At 38.3% G+C, this 27,959-nt stretch overlaps 1 protein-coding gene across 2 annotated transcripts in view; it reads left to right on the top strand.

Moving 5' to 3' along the window:
* The window catches only part of COL4A6 (collagen type IV alpha 6 chain), a 108,864-nt gene that overhangs the window by 5,544 nt on the left and 75,361 nt on the right, over positions 1-27,959 (top strand). The window contains exon 1 of one of the 2 annotated variants that reach the window (XM_071442453.1): positions 18,933-18,996. The exons of the other annotated variant lie outside the window; for it this stretch is intronic. The gene's annotated coding sequence lies outside the window, so the exon portion shown is untranslated. Of the gene's footprint in view, positions 1-18,932; positions 18,997-27,959 lie in introns of those variants that run through there. 2 annotated transcript variants of the gene reach the window in all.

Genomic DNA, 27,959 nt, shown 5'->3' with positions numbered 1-27,959 from the left:
TTTTTCCTAGATACCCACATAACCCAAAAAGGCTCTCACTCTTCTGGAAAAGCTGTAAACCCTGACTGAGCTTTAAATGCTTATTTCCATTCGTGTCTGAACAGAAAGAGTATTTAGAGTGGGATCATGCAGTTCTTGTTACCTGTACCCTGCAAAAAAGAAAATTTAGAGGTGTAGGCAATAAATCTGAAAATACATGGGAAAAGCAAATAATTTGTTCCTGTGCTTTTTGCACAGGCTCCCTGCAGTTCAGCGTGTCTTGAGTCTTTCCATATGATTTCCCTTTCCCTTATGGTGTGATTTATATGGAAGTTGTGTCGCTGCACTTTCCAGGAGTTGTGTTTAGCTACTTTAGAAAGTTGTTGACAATAATCTACTACTTATAATCAAATTCATCTTTTCAGAATGGTTTCCTCTTCTCTTAGGTCTGATGAAACACAAAGAGGAAACATAAATACCAAGTCAAAGGAATGGTTCCATTGATCTGCTTCTTCTTTGGCTTCTTTACCACATTTTTTAACAGTTCTTGCTGGTCAGAGGTGACTTTGCTGGCCTTCTGATGCTGCTCACACCCAAATGGATACAAAGCTGTAGACATCCCTCTGGTCTGTGCTTCCCTTGTTGTTTCTGCAGATTTTAATTAGCTTTGGTTGTGTCAACCTCTTGGGGCCACTGAGCCAGCACCATCCAATTTGCATAGTCTCTGCTCACTTGGTTACCTTAACACTGAGAGAATCAACTCTGTGAACCAAATTGGTCTGATTTGCTTCAGCCCACCGAGATGTCAATAGCTACTGTATTCTGAGTTTGCCTCATTCACTCACTGCTCTATTTTCTCCTCTTTGGCTGCAGTCTGCTGTACTTTATACAGCCTCCAGCCCTTGCCTCAACGTGCTCATAAGCTGCTCTGCTTTTCTGTGTCTCCTTTGTGCTTTAATAGCCAGGGAGGCTGCCAGGATCACTGCTGTTAATCCTGCAGTGCTTTCTCTGATGCCTCACTCCCAGCAGCAGTGAGGACGTGTCAGTGCCTGTTACCCAGGAATCTCTGTTGCACAAATCTTTTTGAGAGGTTTGCACCTAATGTTCCTTGCTTTCCCTGTTAGTGTAGGAGCAAACAATTCCATGCTTGGCAAAAGCATCAGGCAAGACCCCTGTATGATGACACAGGTCAGCTGGGCTAATTGGGAGCTAGCTAGAAAAGGCAATATATCAAAGTAAGATATGAAACTAACATTTAGTTTTCTTCACTTTTGCATATTTGTCATTTTTCTATTTCTGTTGAAGAAGAAAGGTTGGAAACAAGGTAGCAATAGCAAAATTAACTGTTTTCTTAGCATATTTTTTTGGCTGGTAGATAAATCAAAACCTGCAGCTTTCTAGAGGTGAGGATGAAGTGTTTGCACAGAGTAAGCTGAAAGCCAACTGCATCAGTTAATTTCTAGCACTGTTTGGAGGAGTTGGTTTTGACCTAAAAATCAGAGGAGAGGAAAATGAAAGTGAAGTTAAGCAAGAAATAGACTTATGAATGCTCCTGTGCTTCTTCAAATCTCCACAAATTAAATGTCACCAAGTCTTTTTTGCTAGCAGTATCACTTTAAAGCTCTGAATAGTGACAAGTCAGTGCTTTTCTTTTCCCAACTTTTAAAAATTGCTGCATGTACTTTACCTGCTCACATATTAGAATGTTTTCAAATCAATTTCTTACATTCCTTATCCATTTGTTTGAATCATTAAAGTTATTAATTTTTTATTAAGGTCATGCCCTCACAAGTAGTAAGGTATCTCTCTGTGGACATGAAATAATGCTTAAAAGAATTTTTAAACCCAAAAGTTTCCTCAGAAAACTATAAAATTGTAAAAGAAGTGATGAAACTATTACTCTTAGTACTTTAAGTCTGTTTAAGTCTTAGTACTTTAAGTCTGTATGCTGGCAAGTATTTTTTTTTAGAAATGCACATATAAATGTACTGTAACACATTATTACTGAAACAAAGTTAAATAGATGAAATGACACACTGAATAATGGCTTGACTTTCCTAAAGAGGAGCAGGACCATTTTAAAGTTGTAATAGTTCTCCTTATATAACTTTTGCTGTGAAGTATTGTGCAGATACCACTTGCTCTGTAAAATATATATTTTTAAAACTTTCTTTAAAAGCAACTTGGAATTATTACTACTACTGTAGTAGAAACACATCAAAACAATAGGAAGGTGAATCATTGTATTGTACTTGGATGATTAAAGCTATCCACAAGCAGGGTGTAACTCAACTGGAAGAACATAGCCTGCAGGAACAAAAAGCAAGCTTGGAAAATTAAGAATTTATAGTACTCTTCAGACTTTTCCATAAAAGGAGCCTGTAGGCTTTCAGCTTCAGCCTAGTGAAGTTTTAGACTATTATTGAAGTGTGTGTGAGGGGTTGAAAAGTTGGAACATTATCAGTAAAATCAGTGTATGTCTGTAAATGCCCTCTCCATGAAGTGCAGCACATATGAAGTGTGGATTTGGCTGGAAGGTGAGCTTGGCAGGTCCTGGGTTGCACTGCACAGTGTATAGAGCATTTTGCACAGAAAATGCTGAGCCTTTATTACCAGAAATGATAGAAGTGTGCTGAGTCTTGGTCTCGTGGGATGACTGAGGTGATTTCTAGTAAGCCCTGGGTGCCAGAAGTCAGGTGCTTTGTTCCTGGGGTGCTTTGGAAATGTGTATGGTTTTTGCTCTACTAGGGAAATAAGTGAGACACAAACACATTGCTTGCTATTTAGCAAAAGTTTTCTGTCTGTTTTCATCAGAAACACAGGTCTTTAACAGCTGTCTCTTCTTGTAAACTTTGTGATCATTTTTACAAAGGAAGAGTAGTGCATTTTTAACATATAAAGTAGTTTTGGCTTAAGCTAAAACAGCCTATGAAATCTCTTTCTACATACGGTGCTTGGCTTTTTGCTGTGACTTGAAAAGGTGTATGATGTAAGAAAAATGTGGAGAAAATATGCTAATATGGTGATGAAAAGAAGAAGCTTTCAAACCACTCCTTTAACAAATGTGTTCTTGTCACCAAAGTAAATGTCAGATCTTCAGCCCACTTTTACCACAAATAGTACAGAGAATTTCCTTGAATACCACAGAGGTTTTAAAGTTAAATGAGTTGGTGACCATAAACGGAATAGTTAATGGTCTCTTCAGTGTAGTGATTATATGGTTTGCTCTGCGGTACTTTTAACAACCTTAATCTCTGTGAATGTATAATCTTGTTAGGATTAAACCAGAATCTGCCTAGATAATTAGAGTGAGCTCCAGCCTGTGGTTTGACCCGTATCTCTTAGTGGAGCAATTTCCATGTGAATGTGTTGGCCTGGGGCGTGTGGAGTGCTGGGAGCCTTCAGCAGAGGCTGAGGAGCTCCCATCCCTGAAGTGTTCTGTGGAAAATCACACGGGAGGTTTTGCAGTCTGCCCTTCTGGGACTGTACCAACCCGGGCTGGAGCAGAACATCTTCTCATGTGGCACAGCTCGTTTTCCATGGAAGGTACAATGTGTTTGCAGACCCTCCACTGTGCAGAGTTGCAGGATAGGTTGAATCCTGAAACGAGCATGCCTGTTCATTACAGCAACATTTGATGTGTTTCGACCTTTGTCTTGGGTTTAGTTATTAAATTAATTTCACACTGTTTCGTTATGCAATGCAAAGAACCAAGTTGCAGCTTTTGCTTTAATCACTGATTGGGTTGCTGTGTTGTCTTTCACCCCTGGGCGATTTTCAGGTGTCCTTGCATTGGGCCAGGCTGAGTACTGGTGTTACTGTCCTGGGTGTGAAGAACACTTTGCCTCAAGTCATGCATCGAGTTTTGCTTCTTTGAACTGTTGCATCGAGTGCTTTGTATGCCCTAAGGGTCCTCTCTAAATGAGGGACTTGTACCATCTGCCTTTGGAGATCTTGAAAGCTTGAACCTCTAACCAATAAGGCACAAAACAGTAAAAAGTAATTATGGCTACTTAAAGACTCACCATTCAATTGCACTTTCTTCTGTGGGCAAGCGAGACTGTGAAGTTTCCAAAGAATCTGCTTGATTTTTATCTTTCAGGTTAGTGCTATCCAGCCAAGTTCTGCAAGTCTTTCAGAGAGGAGGGGCAAGGTTTAAAATCCAGCTAGTGAGTCTTAGTTACAGTCTGTCAGTGGTATAGTAGAATTAATTAATATCTATATGGGATCTCCAGTGCTGCTATAACTTCTCAATTCTATTCAAGGATGCTTTATGAATCACAAACCAAAGCGTTTACCAAGTATTTTGGATTGAAGTAAATGAAAGCTATGAAAAGGAAACTTGAAGGGATTTTTTGGTTGTTCAGTTGAAGTTTTTATTTTTTACTAAGTTACTGTCCACATTTGGAATGATTGTTTTACAGTTTTCTCTGCACAGAAGACTGTCAACACAGACATCTTTGTGCAGTGATATTGGCTACAGATTTTATTTGGATTATATGATAACATTGAACTTACCAGAGATAAACTTTCCTCACGTGGTTCTGTGTTTTCTATATATAATAATACCTATTCTTTATGAACAACCAGACAAAATACTTCAAGCATCTGTTTCATCAGATGTGTTCTTTTAATTTCCATTAAAGAAATTCCATTGAGAAAGTTACTTCCCTCCCCTTCATTCTGGTGTTATGAACTCACTCAGAGGAGGGCAGAGGGGTACCAGGTTTCAGGCCTAAATTCCTTTGCCAGAGGAATGTGCAGTGAGGCACAGGTACAGACTAGCTCCATGACATACTTGTTTAGAGGGGCCTTTCTGCAGCCCAGCAGCTCACAGATCTCAGATTTACAGCACTTCCTTATCTGCTTTTGTTTTAAAAAGAGAAAAGCAGGATTAGTCTTTGTGAAGAATGTTGTTCTTCAGTTTTTCAGAGGGTGGATACTTTTCTAGATAGGCAGTAGAAGTGCTTTGTAAGACCCTTAAAGGCTGTGGATGTGGTTGTGAGAAAGGTGAAGTCGATTGCAAAGCACTTACACTGCTGTCAGTTGTACTCTGGCTGCTGTGTTCAATTGAGGTCACTGTGAATTTAGTCAGCAGCTTACTTAGTGTGTCACTGGGGGCCTCACCTTCTTTCGGAATTTTATTTGGTGTCTGGCATGAGTAATCCTGATTTTCCTTATATATCGAATGTCAGTGGCATCTTCAACCTGCATATTTAGATGTTACCTCACACTGTATCAAAGTAGCACCAGTGTCAACTTGTATCTCCAAAAAGTTGCACAGAAGTGCTGAACTGCTTCCATTAAGTTAATCATAAAACTACTATGGGAAAGGAATTCAAATTCTGCTTGGAACCAGATTATCTCTGTAAGATGAAACCACCACAATTCATTCAATTGCTTGACAGAGTTGTGAAATTTACTGTGCTTGCTGAGTTTATAACCACTGCAGCCTCTGCTCTTGATAAGCCTGAAATCTCTTAATTCCTGTGTGATGGTATCAAGAAACTGTAGCAGGATATTGACTTTTATCAGATATTTTATGGTTAGGGCAGGAAGCTAGCATTTTGTAGATAAAACATGAGGACTTAAAGAAGATTGTGACATAAAGAATCCTAGATTCTATTATCAGTATAGCTTGATGAGTGGCTTTGTGTAACTTTCTTAAATGCTCCATACCATGTTTGTAGCTATCTGTAAAATAATCATACAGCATCAGTGGTTTGAATGCCTGTTTATCAAAAATTGCATGTATTTCTTCTTTTTTTCAAGGCAATGTGCTGGAGGGAGCTGCTCCCAGAGGGGAAGGTATAAGGCAGATAACTGTTGGTAGCACTCAAACAAATTTAGTGGGGAGTTGAATGAGCATTTATCTGTGTTTTCCTCAAGTTCCTAAAGTGGTTCAAGTATTTTTCTTTCTTGAGTTTCATTACTAATCTACTAGCTCTTCTAATATGTATTAATAGAAAATTATGATAACAATATACAAAATATATATTTTGTAAAAACTGATCTGAATGCAGGTTTGAATTTCAGTTTTAATTTCACAAAACTGAAGACTTTACCTAAATCTTGTTCTTTTCTTTACATGTATTCCACTCAGGTGCCATGAGGCTGGCTAGAAATTAGTATTACTTTAAAAATTAGACTGTACCAAACAAATAGCATCTGTGTAAAGAAGCAGAACAAAGTGAGTGTTACTTTATTTTCTTCAAATTATAAAGGCATAATGTAAATAAAACCATAAAGTAATATAGTATTTTGCACAGGGATACAGGTGATGCCACATTTTTTTCCTTGAAGTATTACAACAGGGTTCGGTTTAAGAGCACCAAGGATTTAGTGTCTTTACTAGCTTTAGAAAGCTCTTGTTTTAACAGTAGCACATGCTATTTTTTGAATATATAAAATAAAATATCCGTTTCTATCCCTAAAGCTAATTTGAGGAAACCAGGGGAAAACAAAATTCTCTTTAAAGTATCAGGGTTTCTTTCACAGCTTTTAGGTCAGGTGCTTGCCTGTAGGGACCTGTCATGTAACATCTGGATGTTTGACTTAAGCACTGTTGAGGAAATCAGAAGAGGAAATCAGGAGATGGTTTTCCTGAGACTGGATTGTCTCAGATCTCTCACCTGTGTGGTTTGCTGCATCTTTGTAGGAAGTAATTGGCACCTGGACCTGTTTGATTAGGATATCTGACAAGCTGGATGGAGATCTGTTTAGAAAGGTCAGAGGTGGACAGCAGGAAAGAGAAATATAAATCATACTTTCTAGCCTGCAGAATCTGCTGTTTTGGTTATATCATATTTGATGCACACTGGACACAGTTAAATGTTCAGAACAAAGTTCAGTTTTTAACAGACAGTAATTGCTTGAACCTTTTCTAAATAATGTTTTTAATTGCAGTGTCTTTGGATGAGCTGGAGTGGGAGGAGAAAAGCTGTTAAATGGAGTGAGAAACTCCAGCAGAGAAGCCTGCCAGGTGTCAGGAATCCTGTTTGCTGTTGGCATTTCCTAGCAGAGGAATGGGTGCACGTGTGTGGAGGGAGGATGGAGGGCAGTGGGAGGCCTCTGCTGTGTCCTTTTGGCAGTTCTGTGTGGGATTTGGTCAAGCAGGGAATACTTCTGTAGCTGGGTTAAATACCAATAAGTTGGACAACTTCCATCTTAATACAACATAACTTATCTAACTAAATAAATTGGGTAAATCTTAATTCATTCTTTATTTTCCATTTGTGCCACTCTGCAAGCCTGTGTGCTTTAAAAGTAATCAAATGAAGTGTGTTCTTTCTTTCAGTTACTCTTTCCATGCTGTTTTTATCAAAGGTCTTAGCTGAAATTAATTCAGTGAAAAAACTAATTTGAAACCTTTCCCAGGTCATACATTTGGCTGAAACTTGATATTAATTAATTTAGTCTTGTTTCCAAAGTACCTGTGGTATATGAGCTGCCATTGTTAGGACACCTTGGCAAAATCTGAAATGAAATATTTTCTTTTGAGCTCACTGCTTGTAGATAAATGAACACTCATGTAACCTTTTGTTTGGTTTTCTATAGAATTTAATTTACAAACTTTGCTGGAAAATAACCTTTTGCCCTTATTAATGTATTCCGGCCCACAAAGGAGTCTGCGGGGTGTCAGGGTGTACAATGTGCAGCCCCTGCTCTGCAGTGGGAAGTTGCTGTTTGTCTCTCATGGGGGGAGGTTAGGAACTTCATGTTTGGATCAGTTCACAGCTGAGTTTTTAGCTCTGATATTATTTCTCCCACGGCAAGTGTAGGCCTTGTGCCTGTCACAGCAGGTTTGTCTGTGAGATGAATGTGGGAGTATAGAGAGCTGTGAGTTGTTTTTCTTGTGGTTAGAGGAAGGAAATCTAGCACTTATCAGAAGTCCAGAGCATGCAATCTTATTCAGATTTTACTTTTCAAAAATACCCTTTAGATAGTACTTATATCAGCTTTGTTAAAAATCTGAGATTTAAGTATCTCCATGGAATACTTTTTTCTCTGAAACTCACAACTTTGTGAACTTTCTTGCAAATTTATCTAGGTTTGTAATGCTCCCACCTGTGAACTCAGATCACCACATCTGACCCTAGTGTGCTCTCATACATGAAAAATCAGAGTTGAAATACAATCCCTACTTCAAAAGATTTGCAACCTGCCAGATACATGTGAAATCTAAAGAAATCCTGGGAAAATATTGCTCAGCAAGGGGCAGTCTCATCACACCAACTGTCGAATTGCACTGCTGCTGTTTAAGAAACTGTGTACACACAGCTTCCTCTGGTATTCTAGTTAAGGATGGCAGCTTCTCTGTCTCTAAAAACCTGGAGAATACCTGAGCTAAATGTTGTTCAAGGTATAGAAGTGGAGTTTCAAGACTGATTTTAATTTAAAATCACTTACTGCAGTAGGAAGGTGTTGGTAATCATCTGGCTGTGGAAAGTCTTGGAAACAATTGTTGTTGCTCCCAAAACTGTTCTTTCTCAGTCTTGTGGCAGGATGGTGAGCTCAGAGCACAGCTGTGCTTTATGCTGCTGCTGTGTAAATAGGGACCATAAAAAAGGAACCTTTCTGCAAAAGGATCTTATTGTTAAGCTGATTGTTGATGTGATAGCTCAGATCATAAATCTTTTGAGTCAATGATCCAAAAGAATCATTCTCTTCTTTTCCTTGCAACAACAGAAACATTAGTCTTCTTGAAAACATCAAATTATTTCATTTACTGAGGGAAAATCTGCCCCAGCCAGACAAGACATCTCGTTTTTCACTCTGAGAACATTGCACCCTCCTCTTATAAATAGAGAAATTAATCAGGGTTGTAATCTTTGGGTCAGACTAACATTAGAGTATCCAAAGTTATTATACTTGATTCAAGTAAAAATCCGTGTGGGTGTATGTTTATATACACTTATTGCTTAGTTTTGACCTCCTGGGAATCTCAAAGAACAGTAACAGCAGGTGGAAAGAGTTTTTGGGGTGAATTTGACATCATATCCAGATTAGTTATTCAGTACCTCTCACTGACACTTTTGATCTCTAGAGGAAGCTTAAAGGAGAAGATGATATTTAGCCAGTCTAGTTTTGGAGCTAATTTATCCATTTAACTGAGGCATGACTTGGAGCATAACCATTAATAACCTGAGTCCTTTTATGACCAAAGGAGGATGGAAAGAGGGGTAATTCTGTGAGTACCAGATGAGTGACTGACCTAAGGAATGTCAGTGCTCACCTCTGACACAAAGATTGTTTTTCATAGTGTGCACACTTGTAAACTGGCATGTGGGTGCACTTGAGAGATCTGCAGGGGGATGGGACACAGCACAGCTGGGCACCTATTCTTTCCTTGCAGTGATACTCCAGCAACTCTGAAGGATTTCATCCATGTAAACTATTTCTGTAGGTCCCACTGCAGGCTGGGCAGCCTGTCCACATTCCATCACTCTGGAGAATGGGGCTTCAGGGTAGTTATGTTGGTAACAAAAGCTAATATAGCCATTATCAGACAACAGATAAAACAGATGAAACAAGTGTTTTGTCATTGTGGAGTGCAGTGTATTCCTGTAGTGTTAGTGGTTTGTTTGGCAGCATACCAATAAATATTACACAGCACCTGTGGGGTGCTAAAAGAATATATGATTTTCTCTGAAACAGTGAGGGATTTTTTTAGGAAAGCTGAATAAATTTATTTGTCTTGGAATATGACCAGAATTCAATGTCTAATAACTCCAATATCTTTATGTTCCAATTCCTAATGGTCACCAGATGCTAGGACCTCTGGCTTTTATCTCATCTGAAAGAAAGTCCAAGTCATCAGAGCCCCTGATAGCTCAGGATGGTCTGAGATAGAAATGCTTCCTGCTAATTCCCAGCCCTGTCTGCTCTATCACTTCTGCTTCTGGTGAAGTTTCTTATGACAACACAGTTGTGCTGAGGTTGGGATTTTGAGATGGGGTTAGGTGCAAAAGGTTGCAACTTTCCTGTGAGATACACACATTCCTTCATGTCAAGGCAAAGGTTATGGTCACTATTGTCATAACAAAGTCAAAATACATCTAAACACATTTCTCTAAGATATTTTAACAGTATTGGATCTCTCCCTCAAGAGTAACTTAATAGTCAGTCTTTAAAATAAGTATTTGGGATCAGTCATGGAGTAGTTTTTGGGCCAGAATTAATTAGAAAACAGCTTGCTGCTTATAATTTCAAGAAGGGATTTCATAACTAGTAAGCCTTTTCTTTTGCCCTTTTTTTTCCTCTTTTTCTTTTCTAACCATTAAGAAAGCAATTAAATATTAGATCATGTGCAAGAAATTAAGTATATAATGAAGTTTTCTTCAGAAGGCTTCCTTCTGGGATGTTTTGCAAATCTCTGTATTTGTGGGACTTGTAAGGAAAATATAAAAACAAAAATGTTCCTTCTTCAGTCTAAATGAAGGTGTCATGCTCTTGTGTCACAATATTCAAGAACAGTTTGTGAAATTTTTCTCCTGGCTTGTAGTCAGTGAAGGATATCGAGGCTTTAATTATTACTAAATGCAGGAATTTCCCTCACCTCTTAGGTTCAGTAGTGATTGTATTACATTACATGGTAACAAGAGGATAAACCAGTGCTGTTTGTGAATGGGAAAATATATTGTATTTCTTTATTACAGTAATTTGACAGAAGGAGAATCATACAGCATTGGTTTTGATTTCTGCATTTGTTTAGCTATCTAGATACATGTAAAATACATAACCAGGCATGTTTCAGACGCATGAAATAATTTTATTGTATTATATTTGTTAATGTTGTGCTGGCTATGAGCAATTACCATTGTTTATAAAGAAAACAGATCTTTCCTTCTGAGCTTTGTTTCTGGTAGGTTGTGTGGCCAGAAACTTAAGCCTTGCAGCCCCTGAAATTTTGGACACAAGCTAGTGTTCAAAATGAGAGTGAAGAGCAACCTTAGTTCCCTCACTGAGCCTCCAAACAGCTGGCTCTTACTTTAAGCCACTACAATTCCCTATAAATACAGAAACTTAGCACATATCTTCCAGGTGAATAAGAAGGAACTTTCTTTTTGACTACTATTTGAAAGGCCAGCTTAAATTCCATATGCTGTGCATCTTTGTTAATGGAGCTTGGAGGGTTGCCAAGGGCAGTTTGTTGTCGCTCCTTTTTAGGGATGAGTGGGACTAGAAAAAAACTAATGATACTGTGGGACAGTAATGAGCCTGTGAAGAGTCATCCTACCACCTGCTGCAAGGCAGGATATTGAGCTCCAGCTCCTGCACAACGTGAGTGCAGTGAATGGTTCATGGAAACTCACACCAGAAGTGGAAAGTGGGACCTTTCAGTCCTGTGCTCCTCTTTTGACAAACCTTAGGAAATGTTTTCTGATCCTGCATCTCTTAACTACTGGCCAGCTTCTGTTTCTTTTTTAAAGAATTATCAAAGTTCAGCAATAGTTGCAAACCAGAGTAGCAAGGTTTGTAGCAGTCCTACTTAGAGGGGAAAATGGGGAGCAGCAGAGAGTCATCTCTTAGGGAGATGCATCTGCTTATCCTAGAAGAAGAATGACAGAAAATGAACTTGACTGCAGATCTGAAGATCAAAAGAAATCGGTGTCCTGGGGAATGCAGTGAAAACTGTGCAGTGCTTTTGGCAGCTGAGAGTGAGGTGGGTGAATTTGGGAGTTAGGCTAACTAGAGAGATGCAATAGCTGTTTATGGGAATGGAAAAGCTATTTTATTTATTTTTACTACCAGTGCCAATACAGTATTTCAGCAAGAACTTTAATCCTTAAAGCCTTGCAAATGAGTTTCATATAACTCAGCATTTGTAGAAGTGCTGTGAGCAGATTCAATTATCTTTTTTTTTTTCTTTCCCATCTCTTTTCCCTCCCTCCAGCTAAATTCCAACCTACATCTGCCCTTCCACTGAAAGCTTAAAACCTTTTTCCTTCTGTGTGACCTTTGCCCTCCCTTTTAAGCAAGTGCAGGAGCAGGGGTCAGAAGTCTTGTCCATCTCCTCCCAGCAGCAAAGAGCTCTTCCTGAACATGGGAAAAATCCAATGAGAAAATCAGGATTCACATTCAGGCCAGTTCAGCATATGTTAAAACCTTGACACTTGGATGTTATCAAAATATTATTGCCACTATTGAGCTCCTTTTGGTCCTGTACAATTTTTCTTTTCTTCTTAAAATTTTGGTGGGTACGTCTGCTCTTATTTTTGGAATCAAAGTAATAAAAGCAGAGTGATTTGAGCACTTCCATTTTTAATAGGTCCATTAAGAAGGCAGTACTGTTGCTGTCAAAATACAATTATTCACACAGCTCTTATATGTCTAATCTGACATGAAAATGTCTTAGACAATGTTGGCTACCTTTTCACTCCAAGGAATCTGACATGATCAAGACTTACATGTTTCTTTTCCCAAACTGTGTGCAATTTATATTTCCTTTTAGTTTGAATGATTTATTTCCTTTTCATTCTGACCTTTACAGAGGGATGTGAAAAATGGGAACCGCATCTTTTGAAAAATACCTCTGAATACAAAATAATTGAAGCTGATAGTTTTATATTCAATTAGATCTTATGAATGCAGTTCAACATATATAAGCTATAGGTTGATGGTCAAGGTTGCACAGAATAACTAAAGAAATGTTAGTCAAAGTTCTGGTTTAAGCCACATGAGGAATGAGTACAGGTTTTAACATTTTAGATATTAGGTATGTGAAAAATGGAACATTCTTTGTGTTCTGTTCTGGCTCTTGCTTTTTCTGTATGTACCATCCTAACAGTTTTTCCTGAGTATGGAACAGGGAGGGGTGGTTTGCAGTGCCCAAGCTGTGAGGTGGCTCCCTCCTGGTCTATTTTGGCATTTTGCTGACCTGTACTGATGCCAGACTCATATGTTTGCTATGTTATTTAGATCTCTTAAGAGATAAATTTGTCTCTGCTTATAGTTACTAAATTTAAAGGGGCTTATGTATAGCAACTCTGGGGAGTTGCTCAGATAAATAATTCTGAGAGATTGTTTGGCCTTGTGTAGATTTGGCCTTGTCATCATGGTGACATGTTTTGTAATGAGTAGAACTGTGGTCTTGTACAAAAAGAAGTAACCATTCTTATTTGCTCTGTGCTGTCAGTACTGTAATGTAACAAGATATGCAAGGATACACTAAATAGTTTTCTATATTCTGCTCTGAATATGTGAGTGTCAAACAACTCAAAACAAGCATGAGGCTGAATTAGGAAAATGAGCCACATGTGTTCTTGGTTGTGTTGACTTGAGTCCCTGCTTGGCATCAGTTATGAACTTGGATCCAAGACTTCATGCAAATATATATATCTGTGTCAGAGACAGGAATAAGGAGGCCAGCTGAGCTGTGTCACCCTTGCCTTCCCTGATTCTCTTGACATTTTGGAAAAGTACTTTCTAAGAACAACCTGAGTATTGGGAGGAACATAAAATGTTCAGACAAGATTGTGTGCAAGTGTTTGGCAGTAAGATTCTAGAGCCCTCCTAGTGAAATCAAGGTTAATGTGTATGTGGTGAGTACCTCTAAATACATTGATTTATGACAGGCATTGATACTTGGTGTTGTTATTGACAAATTTTGCTCCCTATATTTTATTTCATGTGTAAAGAATAATGTTCAGAAAGAATGTTCAAAGGACCATGAATTCTTCAAGAGTACCAGGGAAGTGGAATCCTGTCTCTATTACCTAGTAGGCTAGCAGTGTTTATGAGTGTGATTACAAGAGATACTGTTTTCAAAAGAACTGTATTTAAAAAGTTTCAAGGGCTTTTTTTGTTTGTTTTTTTTTTTTTTGGGGGGGGGGGGGGCATTTTTTTGGTGTTAAAAAGATCTAAAATCAACACATTTCAACTGGTGGTATGCAGTCTTTCAATCATGGTCAAAGATACCTGAGCATTTCCCTATATTCTTGTGCTTCTACCTTCAACTTCTTGATTTTTTCTGCTGCATTCAAGGTGGGTAGAAGTCACAGAACATCCAGTTGTTCCCATAGTCCATTGAGCTGAGTGGGGAGATGTTATGATTTAAGAGGCCCTGGAGTCTTCAGGTAAACAGTCTTCACTGTTTAAAATGTCAGAGTTTGTAAAACTCTCCTGGAGCAGTCTTCTTTAAACATGCTGTTTAAATTCCAAACTGAAGAAACAAAGAGCAATTCTGACAGATATCCCTGACAGAATTCTGTTTACTCTGCTCTAACAATGACACCATATATTTGTTTAGAGACAGAAAATATATATGTACAAATGAAGGCAGAATTGGCCTAATCAAAATGTGGGTGGGAGGAAAGTGAATAACCTTGTTCTGTGAATGAATGTAAATTTCTGTAGTGTGGTCTCTTTAGATATGTTCTCAGATGTGTTCTCGTCATTGTTTACATCTCATCTGTTCCTGTTTTCTAAAAGCACTATTTTGCTTCACATTGCTGACATAAAAGAAGTCTTTGAAGATGGTCTACTGTAAGAGAAACAACCTTGTGTCATAGTGCAAGTGCCAAGCTGGAATTAAAAAAATCAGAGTTTTGTTTGTGGGAGCAGTGTGTTAGTAATTTTGCTAATGTCCCTCTGTATTTCACTCTGCAGCTGTCAGTGGGAATAGTGATAAAGGTGATGAAAAGCTGTTTGCTAACACTGATGAAGTATATAGTATTTCCAGCATACTTTAAGCTCTGAGTATTAGCAGATGCTGTGTATGAAAAAACATTTTGCCAGGAAACGAAGTTTTAAACATTTAACTGTGCTTGACACTGATGTTGTCCTTAATGATGTTGTCCTTATGCTGCATTTGCATGTTGATTTCACACTGACAGCTCTGATTTCTGTAATGTCATTTCAGCCATTCTGAAATCAACCATTAGAAACAGTATTTGCAGAGGAGAGGAAAAGAATCCAGCTAAGATATTTGTGCAGTAGGTAGAGCTTTTAATGCAGTCTAAGGATCTGGACAGTGCTAAAATTTATCTTCTACAAGATAAAACAGTACAGCATAATTGCAAAACCGTGGAGAGATGTAGTTTTGGTGATGCTTCAGCAAATCATATGCTAGCCTTCAGGTGAAGTGTCAGGCTAAGTCATAAAGAAACTGAGCTGTCACATGTTGTGTGTTCCTTTATCCCAGCTGGAGCTGGACTGAGTCAGGTAGGTCCTCTTAAGGTTGTAACCATTGAAATAAAGAGCTTCATCCTTTATGATACTGAGCTTGTTCAATCATTCATATGTTCTCATACAAACAAGGAGTAAAACTTCATTCAATTTATTTTAAAGTGTCAGCTGAACCTGGCAGTTGAGCCAGTTTTCAATGCATCTCGCTGTCCACTTGTCTAACCTTGCTTTATTAGTTTCTCTATGAGGATCTTGAGGCACTCTTGAGCACCTCACTAAGGTCAGGGTAAGCAACAATAACTCCTCTCCTCTCATCCATCAAGCCTGACATCTCATCCTAAAAGGCCATCAGAATAATTAGGCATCATTTTCCCTTTACAAATCTGTGCTGACTGTTTCTGATTATGTTCTTGTCCTCCATGCGTTTGGAAAAGGTTTTCAGATGAATTTGCTCCATTGACTTCACAGGGACTGAGAGGAGGCTGAGTGCCTTTTAGTTCCCCAGATCCTCCTTCATGCCTTTCTTGAAGACAGGAGTGAGATTTGCATCTTCCAGACCTTAGGAACATCTGGTCACTGTGACTTCTCAGATATAATCAAGAGTAGCCATGCAATATCAGCTGGCCCCTCAGTGCTTATGGGCACTATTTTAGGTTTTATGAACCTGTGTATGCCCAGTTTGTTTAAATGTCCTATATCCAGCAAGCTTAAGTCTTACAGACTGCAACCAGAATCTAAAAGACCCAGATCCATAAGCAGGTTAAGATTCAGTAGAGTGCTAAAACGTTGGCTTTGCAAATGTAGTTGCGAAATGAAGGAACATTACTATTGTGATTTAGTTTATAAAAGGATATAATGTGACCTTAAAACATCTGCTTATAAAGAGAGGGTGTTAAGCAGGACTATAGGCCAGATCACTTTGTTCTTAAAATGACATTTTTGGAACTTTCATTACAAGGACTGGCTGTTCCTTGCTTTGTGAGAGGCCCCTACAAAAGTGTACTGACATGTGAAATTCCTCTCTCATACTGCTGCCTCTCTGGGCTGCTGTCCTTCTGCCATATGGTCAGTCAGAAGGATTATTTGCTTATAGGTTTGACAATAACAGGAAAGCTATTCAAATGGTGAAAGTTTACTAGTGCTGTACAAATGTGTTTAGTCTTGGCTTAGCTTCCAACAGCTGAGGCAAGGAAGTTTATCAATCTCAATATAATTATTTACTGCCTTATAATGATGACTCTGATGGCCTAGTAGCTAATGCATTGCTGGGAAATACACTCCTCTATCATATGTAGTCTTTATATTAAAATTCTGTGCAGGAAAGAGCAGCATAAGCAGTCCTGTTGTTCCAGTCTTGTAACAGCACCAGCAGTCCCTCCAGAGGACAGTTAATTTTGTGGGACCACAGACTGGAGTGCATGGATGCAGTGATTGCTGCCCTGGAGCTCCTTCCTTGGCATGTTTGTCCAGACATCTCATGTGTCAGGAACACCCACTGCTCCCTTCCCTGCTTGGCTTTTGCTGTGGATTGAAATGAAATGGGAAGTCTCTCACAGTATGGGTAGAAAGTAACCCTGAACAGGGTTAAACCTCCCAATATTGAGAGCTGAGTAGCTGTGGCTCTTTCCTGTGCTTTGGCAGGAGATGACTCTGAGGAAATTCCAAATGTTGGGAAGCAGCAGTGTAACAAGTGCAAGAGATGGCAAATTATTTTAGTTTCTTGATCATTAATAAGAGGTAAAAAGGAAGCATGGAACTGAGCATGTAAACTACTTCTTTTCAGTACTAGATTGTATTTGTGGAGTTCTGTCTTTAAAATCCATAGATTCTCTCTTGGTCCTGGTAAACATGAAGGTACCCTGAAAATGACATTTAAATCTTGTTCATGGCTGGCTCTTATACATAACTTTAAAATGTGTGCTGTATGGAAAATGTTTTGGTTTTATATCTATAGTTTTGTATATATATATATGTATGTATATATATATATATATATATATATATATATATATATATGTATGTATGTATATATATATATATATATATATATATATATATATATATATATATATATATAAACTACAATTTCTGGTGTGTGCAGAGGTGCTTTGTCTAAATATCAACTTAGGGTTGGGCACACAGTTCAAAATACTCCCTTGAGACACAGCCAGTACTCAGTCACCACATAAAATGGCATTTGAATTTGCTTGAGAAGGACATTTTGGTAGCAAGCTCAATCTCCCCTCTGTTGGAGTCTGTCAGAGGTTTCCATTGACCCCTCTGAATGCAGGATTCACAAGTGCTTGCAAGTCTTTAGTGAGGTCAGATTCTTTGCCCTTCATGCCAGTGCACCCAGCAAAGAAAAAGACTAATCCCATGAGGATCTGAGCCCATCAAAGTGAGAGAAGTAAATACAATTGAATACTTAAATTCAAACCTTGTATCCCCTATCTTCTATGAAGTGCAGTCTTACATTGCACTTAATCCTATCTAAGTGTGGGCTACCCTGTGTCCTGATTGTGGTTTCCTGCCTCCCTTTTGCTGGATCAGTTTGGTTAGATGGTGAGGCAGATCAGTTTTTTGTTCTGACAGAAAAGTATCCTCTGCTGTTCTTCTGACCCTTCACAGACTCACAGTTTGCTGCCTCTGAAGATGTGGGAATGGGGAGCAACAAGACAGGGAGAGGAATCTTTGAGAGTGGAAATGAGACTTGGGGCAGCAGCCTGCAGTCCAGAGGAATTAATGTGAAACAAGGATGATTGTATGAGTAAACCTTGCCAAATGAAACTCCAAGTGGCCTATTCAGGTATCAAAAACACACTCAAACTTTTACTGACTGGGCAGAGTGAAGAAACGAAGTCGGCTAGAATAGTGTCAGTAAAAACACTGTGAATGTTGTCAAATTGTAACCTTGCAGCTCTGGGAGTCACATCTGTTGAGAGCTGATAAGTAAAATCATCTTGTAAAAAGCAAATTGTTTAATCTGAAGTTACCTAAATAACTCAGTCTTACTGGACAGTTCAAAGTATAAACTCTTTCCACTCCTGCATTTTCAGAAATTCTGGGGAACACGAAACACTAAAATTCAAGTTATCCCTTGTCCAGATCTAAACTGTGTTGCTGCCTAGTTTAACCCTTCAAAGGGCCATGCAATGGGTGTCTTGAAATACTCTTCTAAATTGCAATGCATGTAAATATTACTAACCCTGTTCTGATGCTAGGGCAGAGGTGGCTTTGGGAAATGCAGTGCAGGTCTGTAAGTATTCTGTCTCTAGATGGAGAGGTTTTCTTTTTTCATGCTAAATTTGATGTTTTTTCCAAAATTCTATCCAAATTTTCTTCTTTAGGATATACTATTATCCTCTAGGCCATTATTTTTTTTTTCTGACGTTGTAGGATCAGAATTCTTCAGTGTGTCATGTTGCAACTCTGTATCCCTGAACAAAGCAGCAGGGCTGCAAGGATGTTGGCTTTCATTGTGATCTGCTCTGCTGCTTTTTGGGGCAGGGTTGGTCAAGGGGAATTCAACAGAGTTTTGGTAATAGGCTCCAAAATCAAATGAACTTGTGCAAGGCAAATTTACAGCGTGCCTTTTCTCCTTAAGAAAAATCTCAGTGGCAAACAATCTGAAAGGACCCAACATCTCAATAAGACACGGTCCCTCCCCTCTGCTCCCTGTCCTGAAAGGGCCCTTTGTTCCCAGGTTTCAAGGTGGGCTCATTGACTTTCATGTTACCATGGAGCCAGCGTGTCTTTCTGCCTGAATTATGTTTGCTGGTAATCTCCACAGCTTTTTCAGCAAATTAACACAGGTGATTTGTGAGTGGACTTGGTTGGACTAAAGGCCAGCAAAGAACCTGTTTGAGTAACCAGATGGATAAATAAAAGGTAAAAATAAAGTTCTGGGGTAAGCCTTGGTTGAAAGAGGAAGGGCGCAGCTAACCAGAAATGCTGTTGACTTCTAGTTTCTATTATGTGTAACACAGGAAGGCTGGTATTGGATTTGAATGCTGGAAAGCTTAAATACATGTAAATCAAGTAAAGGTCTGTTAAAATTTAGACTTTAAAATTGGCAGCAGTACCTAGTATGGAGTTACTTAGATGAAGAAGGAAGAGGTACTTTCATGGCAATTAATGGTCCACACAGTTAAAGGCTTGATGATTCTGATTTGTTCAATAGAACCTATACATACATTTACTATTTTTTCTCAATACATATAAGCCAGTTGTCTAATAATACAGCTGCATTTAACAATTTAGATGGAATAGTTTTTCTCCCAAAAATTCTGATTCAGTGAATTTGAGGAATTTGATGAAATGGACCAATTTTGTTGACCTTCTGTACAGGAATGATAAACATTTTCATAAAATTAAGCTGCTTTGACTGTAGTCCTGTTGTGGAAGTTTCATGCTTAGGTATTCCAAGGAAGATTGGATAATTTCCTAGAAGATACATATGTGATTTTTCATCAATACTGTGTGTTAGACATATTTTCTGTTGGTTCTGAGAGAGTCCTTGATTTGCTGAATGTGCTGTCCTCTCATTGAATCTCAGAGTGCTCAACACTTGGTAGGGCAGGTCCCTGCCAATACGAGCAGTTCCTTTTGCCTGGCATTTCCTTGTGAGTGATAGCACTTGGAAATATCCGAGTCTGTTATTTTAAGAACATCTGTTGTTTCGTGTCACAAACCATGGTATTTTTCAACAGGAGCCAGTGTAAAAGTTAGAATCCAGTTTACCAAGTAAGGAAAAAAAGGAGTAGTCTTTTCTTAATACAGAACAATTTGAACTAAATAGCGTGCAAGTGAAAGTACAATAAACCAGGCTGTACAAAAACACACAGGAGAAATGAATATCCAGTATAGAGAAAAATTGTTTTTTCTTTCATTCGACTTTTTACTTATATTTGTGATGTTATTATTATGCATGTGGCCAAAAAATAAAAAAAAACCTGCTTAAGTTGGCAAAGTCCTTGAAAAAAGTTATTTGAAATAGCGTGGGTGTTTTTTTCTCAGGAGGGACAGCTGTGCTTAGCTAGCATGTTGCTCAGTGAGACCGTAAATTTTAGCACTAATCTTCATTTCATAAATTGTTGGGTTTGCTGTTCTGAGTGATAATGTTCAAGGTTGGATATTAAGTTACTAAGAATTTTCTAGTAGTGTGTTTTCTACATTGCATGTACAGCAACTTTTAATCTCCTGGGTAGGTGCTGTGTGTGTAGTGTAGGTCATCCCTTATCACACTATTCCTGACAGCTAAGAAATAAATGAACTCAAAGCCCAGTTTAGGGCACTTTGAAAGCTTTAGATGAGTTATTTGGTGGTATGGTTTCAACTATTACATATTCCATTCTGAGCAGTAATTCCTTTTTTGTTTCTTCTTTTTTTCTTTTTTTCCTTTTTCATTTTGGGTGAGTTTTTTTAGTAAAACTCACTTTGAATATGGTGGCAGCTGGTTCTTAAGTGAAAAGCCTTGCCCTCTGAGTCTTCCATGTCTGAGAAATTCTAACTGCACAACAGTGGAGTCAATCCTGAGGGACTGCTTGAGGGGATTTATACAAACAGGTCATAAGATGTTGATTTCAATGAAATTTTGTGATTTTTAACTCCACTGAGGTGGTTTCTCTGTTTAGGTGACATCTCTCCATTATTATCTCTAGTGGGTTTCTGGGAAGACAGAGTAAGGTAATGCCCTAAGCAGAATGGATGTACTCTTACAGGACAACTTTATTATTTTACAAACTAACTTCTGTAAACATACTTGCTTGGACTTCCAGAATTAAGTAAGTGTTTATTTAATGTTTTTTCCATTTTTTATGTTCATTGGTTAAGACTTCATTTTAGTTGCTTTTATTTCCTAAATTGCTTTTTGTCATCTCCCACATGAGAAGTCCAGGCAGTATGGCTTTGGGTTGGACAGGGGTAAAAGGGGATTAGAGGGTTAAAAATTTTAACAAGTCACTATTTAAAACAGTTGCTTGCAAGGGCACACACACCTATTGATAAAGATCTATGCCTTTGGCATGAAAGAGTTCTGAAGATTACATAAAGTAGGCATTTCAGTTCTAAATTGCATCAGACTCCACAGTCTAATTTTGTAGATAGTTTTAGTCTTTTTGATGACAGATTTTCCTTTGCATGGTTTAATAAAAACTGAAAAAAATATTCCTTCAAATTTCATGTCAGGTTCTGTGACAAACTGGACATTTGTAGGCTGATGCTGAATATGCTCAGTATATGTCTTTTCTTATCTGTAAAACAGCCTGAAAACAAAAGCCTTGGTTTCTGTCCCCCAACATATAAAATAATATGTGAAACAAAAAAAATCTAAAAAAAGTTTTACTTACATAGAGGAAAAAATGAAACTAAAATCTTAAGTTAATGTTTGTGTTATTTTCCACTTGAGGAGTTGTGATAATGATGTCTCCAAAGACATTTTCAGTTTTTTTAGCTGTTGCTAAGAATAGTTTCCTTTTGTCTCAGTTTTTCCTTCCCTTATCCAGTACTAGCAAACCGAGACACTTGGTTCTGTGCTTTCTAATACATCATTCTAAAGTTCATAATCTGCTTAATAGCCTAGAAATACACCTAAAAAAACCCCAGGATATTTGTAAATAAAATTACACATTTTTTCTGCCAGTTCTATGTTTTGTCCTTTTTTGGTTTCCTGGGAGAAAGTGTGGCAGCACACTTTGTCTCAGATTTAATCAGTACCTATTCCTCAGCAAACATACTCTTACCCTGTCAAAATACTGCATCAAACTATACCTCCTCTGATCTGTTTAATCTAGATAAATGTTATAAAGGCTTTTTGTCTTTTCCCACTCCAGACAGGTAAGATTATCCATAATGGGGATTGTACATTTTGTCTTGGCAAAAGTTTGCAAGATGCACAGTTGATGAATAGACATCCGCTCTGCTCAGAAGTGTTACTTGAAATTAAATAGGCCTAACAGTAAATTAAATACATAGCTACACAATGGAACTACTTAAATTTCCTTTGATATTTTATAGTTGTTTACCTTAGTTTATATTTTCTCACTTCTCCTTTATCAATGTCACTAAGAAGAGAAGTTATCACAATCTGCCAGGGTCTTCTCCAGCATTTAGAACACCTTAGCCTTTTTTGGTTTCTCAAGTTGCTGCCTAAGTTACACATAGCTCAGTTGTGTGCACTGTGCTCTGTAGTGAGTCTGCACTGTGCTTGCTGGGCTGACTGCAGGGGAATCCTTAAGCAAAGCAGTTGTGCCCTGCAGGGAAGGGCTTGACTGGCTGAATTACTACAAGGGGTTGTTTTACCATGAAAGGACAGGGTGCTTGAAAGCCTCAGTGAAATGAGAAGGGTAGCCCAGAAAACAAATCTGAACCAACAGCTGTAATAGTAAATACAACATCCTGTTGTGCATGTTATGTGCTGTATCTACAGATAATAGTGTGATAATTCTCTGGCAATAAAGTCACAGGTTGATTTTGGATTCATCAGATAAACCAGAACCCTCAGAGTCCTGAGTGATCATCTATAAGTGTGGACTGTGGTGCTATGTTTGTCCTGTACATGTGTCCAACCAGGTTCAGAGACAGATCCAGGAACCTCTTCCAGGGGCTCTGCCATTGCTACTCTACAGAGCAGAAGTGCAGAAAAGCACACTTTCAATATTCCTTTTTCTTGGTCCCTCCTTTGAATATCCAGGGCCTGGGATGAGCTCCCCTCAGAGCTGTTGTATGAAGGTGAAGTAACAGAGGGATTCCTGAGAATGTGCAGGACCTGCATCTTTTAAAGCAACCCAGACATCCTCGGCTGGAGAATTGGGAGCAAGCAGACTTGGCTGTAGCTGTTTATACAGGTTGGGCAGAATTTGGAAAGGGTGTTATTTCTGTTACCTAAAAGTCTTGAACTCCCAGCCTTGTGTCCTCCAGCCCCTTGTTATCCTTCTCTGCCTGATCTGAAGCTGCTCTGTCTCTTCCTTGCACCCCTTCACCCCTACCATTTGTATCTGCATTTTGGGATTGCTTGCTTTTGTTCACTTCCAACTGATAGACAGGTGTTTTATTTGCTCCCATGGGTTTGAAAAAGCAACTTTCATTTGGAATACTGCTGGGGGTAAAACTTGAAAGGCCCAAAAGAATCTGTTGGTGTAGAATGCTGGGAAATAAATTGTTTTTTTTTTTTTTCTGTAGAAAACCTGCCTGGTCTCTGCCTGCCTTTTTTTTTTCTTTTTCCCATCAGCAGCCAGAGCCTGCAGGCTTTTGGGTTCATGTGCTGCTGAAACCCAAGCTCCTGGACCTCGCTACAGAACTTGAAAGGTGTGCCCAGATCTTTCTCCAATGTCAAAAACATCCATTTTATTTTATCCTGGAAAGTCTAATTTTTCAGGTTTTCTTTTTTCCTAACCTTTGTTCCGTATGGAATGAAAAAAATGTAAGAAATGTAGTATTTCCAGTAGATAAAATTTTTGCCCTCCCTGTCTCTTCCCAGAGATAGTTTGTTTGAAAAATACTTTGCAGGACCACCACTGTGTTTGTAGAGAACATTAAGATAAATGTGTTTATAGATAAGCTGTGTTTAGAAACATATGGTTATTTTCATCAGTATGATAGGAGGGCTCATCAAAGTCACTTCACTCTCTACAACTATAGCTAGAAAAGGGAATTACTTTAGTAAATCCATGGTTAGTTATGTAAGCCTGCTTGCATGATGATATAGTATCTCAAATGCATACTCTTGGTTTTTTAACAAAATTTACAATTTTCTACCTATTGCTTACTCTTTGTAATTCTGATATTTTTATAGCCTCGGAAAATTCTTAATTGCCAACTGATTTATCCTCTGTTAGGGACTAAATGGGCAGCCTTTGGACTTCAAAGGGCATTTAGACTGCATTTGCTGCTTGGATGGGCCTTTTATGCAACTTTTCTTTTGCAGAGTTGTAGGGCTACAGGCAAACAACATGCCTGAATTTTACTCTTATTACTTTTAATTTGTTTGCTTTGTTGAAGGTGCACACAGATGTACATGCAATTTTAAGGATGTACTATATACATCATTCATTATTTTTCATTTTAACATAGAGGAACTGATTTATCACTGACATTTGTGCTAGCACAAGATGTTTGTAAATGGTGCTGATGTCCTGGTGGTATTCTACATTTCTCATAAAGGATAAATGACCAATCAAGAGAGCAAAATTGCTAACAGCCAAGGGTAGACAGTTGTGTGCTGCTGGGACATGTTGAGACTTGACAAGTCACTCTCCCTGAAGATAGAAATAGTACACTAGAAATAGCATAGAGGATAGAGGAGCAGCTCCAAAGATACTTACTTTTTAAAAAAAACAACATTTTTTTCTTAATTATGCTTACTAGTATGGTGCCCAAAGATTAGTTAACAACAAGGACCCATTGTGCAAGGACACAAACATAGTAGCAGACATCTTTTTTCCCTAAAGGAGAGCAATTTCTCTGTGATTCTACTCTTTGAAGTATTTTGTGGGTGGAGCATGCAGTGCCTCCCTGGTTTCTTTTGTGATTTAATTAACCGAGAACACGCTATGTGCATGGTACTTTCCAAAGCTGATGTAGTAAATCTTTCCTAGAGGACTTAAAACACAGTGGGATGTATCACTGTGCTATTTGCAGTGGCTTTACTCTGTTCTTGCTTCAGTCAATGACAAAACCTCCAGGGAAATTAGTGAGGATGCATCCACACCCAAGCCAGCTCTTATTTTCAGGATCACAAAGTGCAAGGGACTAGAATGTCTACAGAGATGGAGGCTAAAGAGTTAATCATGTTAGTGCTGTAACAGGTAGTCTTCTGACAGCTCCAGGAGATGACTGCATATGTTTTTATTTAGATACTCTATAATTATATAGACTTTCAGCTGTTTGGGCCTTTTGGCCCTTCTGTAATGTGTGATGAAGATTGTCTATTTAAAAAACAGGGTGAAAGCTTAGGTGAGAGCAGATAGGTTGCTCAGTTATCTGTGCCACCCCAAAAGGAAGGAGTGACCTTGGTGTAGATATTGTAAGTGACCTGGAAAAGATGGGTAAACTTTATACCCATGGGCCATCATACTTTGCCAACTTTTACTGCTCATGAGAGTGGTTCTTGGCAGATTCCACCATCTGCAGTTGATGTGTGCCATTGATTTTGGAAATTTAATCTGGGGTAAGTATATTGATAATCTGAACAGACAAATACTGAGTCTGTGACCATTAGTTTGGGATACAGGCATAGGTAATTGTTTTTGTAAAACAGACATGCCCAGCCCATCTGTGTGTAAATTCCATTATTAATTAATTCCACAATTATTAATGACAAGCTCCAGGAGCAATAATCTCTTTCTACAGGAACATTTCTTAAAGTAAACTCGGTTCTTAGTCACTCATTTTCATTTTCAAAACTGTAGTCCTCTGGTAATTAAGCATGGGACATCAGAGTTTCTTAATGAATGGCTTGATAATGTGACCAGGGATTTGAATACAAGGCACTGTGTGAGATTATTTAGTGCAGATTTGGAGTCCCTGCTGCTGTTAGGAGGAGTGCTTGCATTCCCTCCCCAAGATATGGACTTTGTAGAGTAAGAATTATTTGTCAGAGTAATGTGGTGGTTGAACTTGTCCCAGATATTTTTAGCATGTGCCATGTTGTGGGATGGGGATGCAGGAGCTTTCCTATGTATGCATTCTGCAAATACTAGAGGTATAAAATGGCTATGGCTAATAAGGATTATTTCTGTCACTTTGCTGTAGAGAAAAGTTGCTGTCTAGGTTTTGTCAATGTCTGTGCAAATGTGCATACCTGGGAATTCAGTGCTGAGGGCAACCTTTTCCTAATCTGACAAGGAAGGAATCTGGAATATTCCAAACATTTTATTTTGTCCTATGGGCTAATCAAGGGAAACAAGTGCCACATTCCAGCTAGAAGCTACATGACATATTTATTTAAAATAAAATAAAAGTGTCAGATAAAAAAGGAATTTTCACACACTTCTCTCATGTGTTTAGGAATGACACTGCTTTTCTTATAGTTACAGAGGCATTTTCATCTTTCTCAAGGTGATTATTTCTAAAGAAGGAATTGTGCTATTTGGTTTTTCTTTCCTTGTCATGTTTAGTGTCATCTGTGGCAGGGAAGGGCAGTCTGCTGTACTGCTTTGGCTTTTGTGGAAGCTGAGGCAAATCTAGGAGGAGCTAATGCATATCCTTATTTCTTTGCAAGATGGTTCTGTGCTCAGGGAGGTATCCTGAGGGAGTTTCTGAGGCTTTCTCTGAAATAAGTGAGGTTATCATAGCAGAGATGACATGAGCAGAGATATTCGGTTTCACTGATAATTTTTTCAGTGAAATTTTGCAAGGGTGTCTGAATGTCTGGTACTGTGAATAAAATTTCCTCATTAGTCATCAGCAGGTAATTCTGAGTTATATGAAAATTGTTAATTTGAAGATTCCAGAAGTTTTCATTATACTTCCTTTCTAGCTTTTGATTATGATGTTTCTTGTTATGATTTTGTACTGCTGTAATGGAGCAGTCCTTAACTTGAGTTGGAAGTTACTGGAGACAAGTGTTGGCGAAAAAAGTCATCCCTGTCATACCTCTTTATGCAAGTTAGAGATGCTTTCACTTTCTCTTTTATCATCAACATTTTTTTTGGCATCATCCTTTTTTCTTCTTTTATCATGAGTATGCTCTTTTTTCAGCAGACTTTACACATTCCAATTTTGTGTGTAATTTTGTGTGCTACTATTCCTTAGAATCCATTCTTTACTAAAATTTTCCAATTTGCTCATTTCCACCACTGCTACTTTAGCTTTCTCATGATAAGATGATGTTTTTAACCTTTCTGCAGTCTTTTCCCAAAACATGCTCTCAGCCCATTCCTCTGGCTTCATTTTCCTATCTGATTGAAATCATTGTCTTCAGATGAGATTTTTAAGCCTTCTGCAGTTGATCCTTTGAAACAGAGGAGAAGTTTTGATACCAAATGGAGCCCCAGCTCCTGCATCTGAGCTGTGCTTCCTGGAGGGCTCCCACTAAAGTCCTTTGTTAGATGGTTTACCTGCTCCTACCTACAATTTTTGTATTTGTAGGCAGGTCCTTCCAGGCCATGTACTTCTATTCTGTTGCCTTGTATGTTGCTCTAGAGAAGCTGGAATGAACATTCTGGGACACCTCTTTTGGCATCACAGCTGTGAGGTCTCTTTACTCTTTGGCTCCAGTCCAGAACAAGCTGAAGTCAATGGAAAGATTTGAATACCACTGCTTCTTCATGAATCAACTGTGCATAAATGCTTGATAGAGGTACACCAGAAGCACAAGAGGAGAATTGTCCTTAAAATAACTCTTAGTTTTGAATGTCTTTTAATAATAGTTTCTCACTTGTATCAATACTTCTCAAATAGAGTGGATTTTTTTTTACATTGAAATCATGGTAGTGATTCTTATGTAAGCCTGAAATAACTCAGTTAAAATCAGGATGTATGTTACTTAGTTGATATGATGGCTGTTAAAATCTCAGAGTATGTGTTTTTGTAACAGTGTTGCTTTTCTGTTTTTTGTTTTCAAGATCTTGGTCTGCTTCCATGCAATGAAATGAAAATGGTTTCCTTAATTTCTCTTATAGTGCTGGAGCTTACCAGTATAACTAATAACCTTTTTTTAAAAATTCTTTTTTTTTTTCAAGAGCACATTCATCAATCTGAAAGGTAGAGTAGTAGGAAAAAAATCCCTTCCCTGAATACGTGCACAGAACAAGCATGACAGGCTCATGTTTTCGTGGGTCAGGTTACAATCTGTAAATGTTTGAATGACCTTACATTCATATATTTGAATGGGAAAATGTGTTAACCTTTTC

The sequence above is a fragment of the Agelaius tricolor genome, unplaced genomic scaffold (assembly GCF_023055355.1).
Source record: "Agelaius tricolor isolate 1412-34295 unplaced genomic scaffold, bAgeTri1.0.p SCAF_17, whole genome shotgun sequence".
NCBI lineage: Eukaryota > Metazoa > Chordata > Aves > Passeriformes > Icteridae > Agelaius > Agelaius tricolor.
The sequence above is the reverse complement of the archived record's forward strand: the minus strand, read 5'-3'. Positions and strand labels throughout refer to the sequence as shown.